At 39.1% G+C, this 6,000-nt stretch overlaps 1 long non-coding RNA gene across 1 annotated transcript; it reads right to left on the bottom strand.

Annotated features, from left to right (window-relative positions):
* Nucleotides 1–3,284: 3,284 nt before the first annotated feature.
* LOC110866134 lies at nt 3,285–3,674 on the bottom strand. The gene is made up of 2 exons (XR_004861782.1): nt 3,587–3,674; nt 3,285–3,511 (listed from the first exon to the last, which is right to left on the bottom strand). It is a non-coding gene; the product is annotated as an uncharacterized LOC110866134 (long non-coding RNA).
* Nucleotides 3,675–6,000: the final 2,326 nt, after the last annotated feature.

Here is a 6,000-nt window from a genome sequence, read left to right as displayed (position 1 = left end):
CATTGCCGAGAGTATTATTGTTCACTGAAGAAGATGGTTCTTGATTAACAAGAATTGGACGAACCACCGGTGAAACTGTTGCATTGTCACTCTCGAAAAACATCCTTGCCGCAGCATTTTCTTCAACGGCTTCAACATTGATCGAATTGAAAAAGTCATCGTACTCAAACATCCAAGGCTGACCAGGACATTTGACTGGCAATGTGTGCCTTTGTACTCTGACCTCAAACCATTCTTCGACCCTTTTAGTCTCTAGATTCCAGACTCGTAAGTTAGGGGTGGCATACCCAAGAAAGTATCCCTCAATTGATCTTGCCCCAAACTTTCCATTAGGATCGATCATTGTGCATGGAGCTCCAAACGGTTCAAGATAAGACAAATCTGGTTTCCGTTTGTTAATAAGCTCAAAGCAGGTCTTGTTGTGCCTTTTGACTGTAAGGACTCGGTTTAATGTATAGCATGCCGAGGCCACAGCTTCAGTCCAGAATGGAATGGGCAACTATGACTCTACCAACATTGTCCTAGCAGTCTCGATCAATGTGCGGTTCTTACGTTCAGCGACGCCATTTTGCTGAGGAGTATAAGCTGCACTAAACTCATGAAGAATACCCTTTGAAGTGCAAAACTCCGCCATGGCATGATTTTTAAATTCAGTACCATTGTCGCTACGTATCCGCCTAACCTTTAGCTTGTACAAATTCTCAATCTGAACGATCAAGTTTTTGATAATTCCAAAGGTTTCACTCTTGTGTGCCATGAACGCCACCCAAGAAAATCTTGAATAATCATCAGTAATCACGAGATAGTATTGATCACCCCGAATACTTTTGTGCTTGACAGGACCGAACAAATCCATGTGCAACCGTTCAAGGGGAACTGCCACCGTGTTGATCTTCTTTGTAGGGTGCTTCTTCTTTGTTTGTTTACCCTTTTGGCACGAAACACAGACGTCTTGAAGATGGAAATTTTTGAGAGGAACACCATTCACCAATTCATTTGAAACCAAATGATTAATTTTGCGTAAGTGAATGTGACCCATACGTCTATGCCAAGAGATAGAGTCTTTTTCTGTGGCTTTGGAAACGAAACATGTTGCTTGTGCAGACGTAGTAATTGCCTGGCTCATATCAAGGCCGTACAAATCATTTATCCTTGGAGCAGACAAGAGAATCCATTCTTTTGGAATTTTGAAGCCGGGTTTCAGCACATAACATCCATTAGCATCAAAGTGTACTGAGAATTTCTTGTCACAAATTTGAGAAACACTAAGAAGATTGTGATCAAGTTGTTGCACGAAATTGATCTTGTCAAAGCTCACAATCCCGTTGGATATCATTCCTTCACCCGTAATATAACCACCCTTATCTCCAGCAAAAGCAACATAACCTCCTCTAATAGATTTTACGTCGTAGAGAAGCTTCATGTCGCCCGTCATGTGCCTGGATGCCCCACTATCAACAATCCAATGACTACTGATAGTTCCTCCTGGAACACCCTGCACATGAACTCAAATGATTAGTTGGAGATGGGGACCCAAGCCATTGTGGTCTTGGGTCTTCCATTTTCATCAATAACAATAACCTCTTGTCTTTGATGATTTGAGAATTGTGATGGTCCCCCTGATTCATTAACCGTTTTTGGTTTCCAAGTCTGTTTTGTTTCACCAGTGTTCTTCTTTAAAATTTTAACTTCATGGTTATTTGAAGTTTTTGAATTTTCTGGTTTTACAGAAACAGATGTTTTGTTAACCACATCGGTTTTAATTGCTTTTTCAATCTTCTTGACCTGTTGGCGTTTCTGTTTCTTTACCCTTTCTTTTACAAGGCGGGGATCTTGTTTTACAGAAACAGATCGCTTACGGTCAGTTTGGTCACGGGGAACATTAACCTTTTCTTTCAACTTATGAAGATATGGACAATTTCGAATTATATGTCCAATAGTTCCACACTCAAAACATGATCTTCGTTCAACCATCCCCGAAGAATCATGTGTTCGTCTAGCCGATGATGATGAACTTTGTGAACCCGAGGTACTAGGTTTTGAACTGCTTGGTTCATTTCTTTTCTGTACAATAGCTTTCTTGACAAAATCTAACTTGGATTTGTTTTCAAAAGTCTCAATTTTGTCTGTTCCCGTCGATTTCACAAAGTCAACATTTTTCTTCTTCTTTTGATTCGGCTTCTTTTGTACTTGAGCCGGTGTTTTTCTTTTTGGCTTGGTGAGATTTTGCTGTTTTGGCACTGTTGGTAATTTCTTATTGCCAAATTGTTTTCGAATTTCAGCCTTTGGAATAGGAGGACACTGTGTAACTGTAACATGTGGTCCTGTCTTTCCCAAAAACTTACTAGTCGAATTCTCAAAGACTTTGCTGATTAAGGATTGATTAACATTTTTAATCGGAAAATCTTTGTCTGAATAAATCTTATCATCCCCAACCAACGTGTACAGCAAATTCTCACTCTCCGACTCCTTCTCAGAAGAGGACTCAATCGCAACAGTCTTAGCGGGTTTTGCAGGAGGATCACATAGAATGTAATTCTCGAGAGGTATGTCCTCATCTTTGACTACCGCATCAGACTTTGCTGTGATAGTATCATCAGATTCATCATCAGAAGAATTAGCATCCTCAATAATGACAGGAGGATCCTGATTCAGTTCAGCAGAAGACACACATGTATCTGCTGGAGTATCTGAATCTGGTGATACTTCTTTCTTATATCCAAGTCCTGTCACTACAAGAAATTTGGTGCTTTACCAACACAAAATATGTGTAGGAAAAAGCATATAGTGTGTTGGTTGTTGTCTTTACCTACACATAAATTAAGTGTAATGATGTGTAGACTCATGACTGTGGATATAGGCCATTACCCACACATAAGTTATGTGTAGGTATATAGCAAGCTATACCTACACATATATGTGTGGCTAAAAGGCATTTATATGTGTGGTTAAAAGTACAACAATTTGTTTAGAAGGCATTTGACGTGGCAAGTGACCAGGCATGTGACGTGGCATGTGATGTGGCATCTGACGTGGCAGGTGATGTGGCATCCGACGTGGCAGGTGACATGGCATCCGACATGGCAGATGACGTGGCATAAATATATGTGTAGGTAAAAGTAATTTTATATGTAGGTAAAAGTAATATTATGTGTAGGTAAATGTTGAAGATGTGTTGGTATTGATCTTAATATGTGTTGAAACAAATGTAAACTAAAAGGCATTAAAATCATACATAATGTCACAAACGTCACCATTAATTAATACATGAAACAAAGTGCCAATTTCTAAATGATAAAACATTAATATAGTTACACCTACAGTATGTCATAACAATATAACAACACTTTCCAGTATCATCACTATTTTATTTAATACAATAACCTTAAATGTTCTTGAATCAACCTCTTACTCCTCCGCGGGAGGATCCACCCAACATCCGTTATCTTTTGATCAGTTGAGTCAATGCATCCGTTGCATTCTCCATTGCAATTCCTCTTTGTACCACCGTCTATAAGCATATACACATCATTAGAAAATGCGCAAATTGAACTCAGCTCAGGTGTAAATTATAAAAGTCGTGTACCTTTCCAACATAAAGATCAATCTTTCCAGGAGCACCACCGACGTATCCAAAATCTGCATCGGCTATCTCCCCTGCTCCATTTACTATGCAACCATCCGTGATTGCAATCTGCCATAAAAGGACAAAAGTAAGCGAGATGTATTACAAAGTCAAGTATATTACAAGGAACTTAGTGATTACCGAAACACCAGGCAAATGTGACGTTTTTTCTCTAATTTCTGCACTTATCACTTGAAGATCAAACCGAGTTCTACCACAAGAAGGGCAAGAGACATATTCCTGTATTCAAATTCAAAACTGAGCCGCGGCAAATATATAACCTACCAGCAAAAAAACAACAAATATGCTATTTCCCTACCGTCTTAGTGTTTCGCATCCTTCATCCTTGTAGCAAATTGACCTATCACGTGTACAACACCTATATAGCATACATTTTTTGGAACCCTATGAGTCAAGAAAACCATAGACTTCTCACTAATCATACACCCAACCCATGTATTTAAACTGTAATTATATGTTAAACTCATTTACTAATTACTAAACATAATAAAAAACTCCAAAACTTAACATTAAATTTCCAATAGTCAAAAGAATGAACAAACCCTATCATCAAAGCAAAATATATATGGTAAGCTAGAAAATTAAATCTGTATCTACAACAATAGATACACTGTTACACAGCTAAGTAGAGACAAAAAACACCAACATAGATAACAAAATGCATCAAGTTACCCATCAATTAGGTCGTGGGGTATGGTGGGACTTGGGTTGGGCTTGGGTTGGGGCATTTGTTGACACGTGGAATGGGAGCCCCCCACCACTCAAACCCACGCCCATGGGGTATGGTAGGACTTGGGTTGGGGGCATGAGTTTGGTTTGGCCATTGAGAGCCTGCCATGTCACTTACTCGCCCGCCCCACGCCCGGCTTCAAACCCACGCCAATGGGGCCACGCCCAAACCCACGCCCCAACCCAAGCCCCCGGGGTGGTGGCTTGGGCGTTTTCAGCCAACCCACGCCCCAACCCAAGCCCCATACCCCATCGTCTTAGGGTTTTCTTTACCCAGCCGCTCCCACTAAAAAAATAAATAAAAAAAGATAAAAGCTTTTACATTTATCGACAAAACCCAATTCAAATTCATTAAATTTATCCCAAATTCACACCCACCACAGCGATTCACCCACACAAACACTGAAGGTTTAGGTTTTTATAACATTACACAACTTCATTCAAGATGCATCATAAAACCCACCCAGAAAATATATAAACTTACAACAACAACAACAAAATCAAGCATCAAAATCAAACAAACAGATAGCTCAGATCATGATGTTTACTCGATGTGTATCTATAAAAACAATAGCAAAAACAAATCGAAAATACCGACAAACGAAACCCCAAGAGATCTGAAATCGATTTCTTCAACGAAAACGATTGAGAAAACAATCAATGGATCCAGAACCAAGAAACGAATCCAAAAATCGGAACTTTACTTACAGATTTGAAGACGATGGAGAGTAATTAGAGCGCGAATCTCCCGAAAACCCTAGTCGTCACCACTTTGGGTTTCCGCGAAATGAAGAAAGAAACATGTAGTAAGAGAAAGTGAGAGAGTGTGTGGGGGGGTTTTGAAGAGGTTTCAGAGCGACGTGGGGGAGAAATTGTTTCCAAGTACCTGTGGGAGTTTTCTTTTTGGTGTAATTGGGGTTTTGAGGGGAGAAAAGCAAAGGTGAGGGAGGGAAATAGCCCGCCTTTTTTTAGGTATTAAACTCTACGTAAGATAGAAGCCTGGCCGGTGGATCGTATCACTTATCAATGGTTATATTAAAAGTGCACATGGATCAACCCATGTCGGCCCTATTGCTTTTAGGGGTGATAAACAGGTCGGGTTGACGGGTCCAACCCGAACTCGAAAATCGTCTCAATCATATGAATCCTAACACGACAAAAAATTTTGTGGGTTGACCCGAACACGGTCCGTTCAACCCAAATTTTTTAATTTTTTTTTATTTGAAATTAGAATATTAAAATAAAATTTTACTTAAAAAAACATAAATGTATATAATACAATTATATTTGAATTATAAAATCTTATCCTAATTTCTCTTTTTAAATTATACTTATAACATAAAATACACACCTCATTTATTTATGGCATAAAACATATTGTACAAAAATATAATATAATATAATATAAATGTATTAAACAGGTCAACCCGCCAACCCGACCCCCGTTAACCTAAACGGGTTCAACTTGAAACTGACCCGAACCCGTTTATATTAAACTTAACACGCAAATTTCGTGTTAGGTTCGTGTCATGTTTTTTGGTCGCGACTGAATTTATCACCCCTAATTGCTCTTGTCCCCTCTAAAGAAGTCGTCCCTAAAGGAGATATTTCTTGTAGTGGATGTC

The sequence above is a fragment of the Helianthus annuus genome, chromosome 7 (genome assembly GCF_002127325.2).
Source record: "Helianthus annuus cultivar XRQ/B chromosome 7, HanXRQr2.0-SUNRISE, whole genome shotgun sequence".
NCBI classification, from domain to species: Eukaryota; Viridiplantae; Streptophyta; class Magnoliopsida; order Asterales; family Asteraceae; genus Helianthus; species Helianthus annuus.
This window is presented reverse-complemented; position numbering and strand designations above follow the sequence as displayed.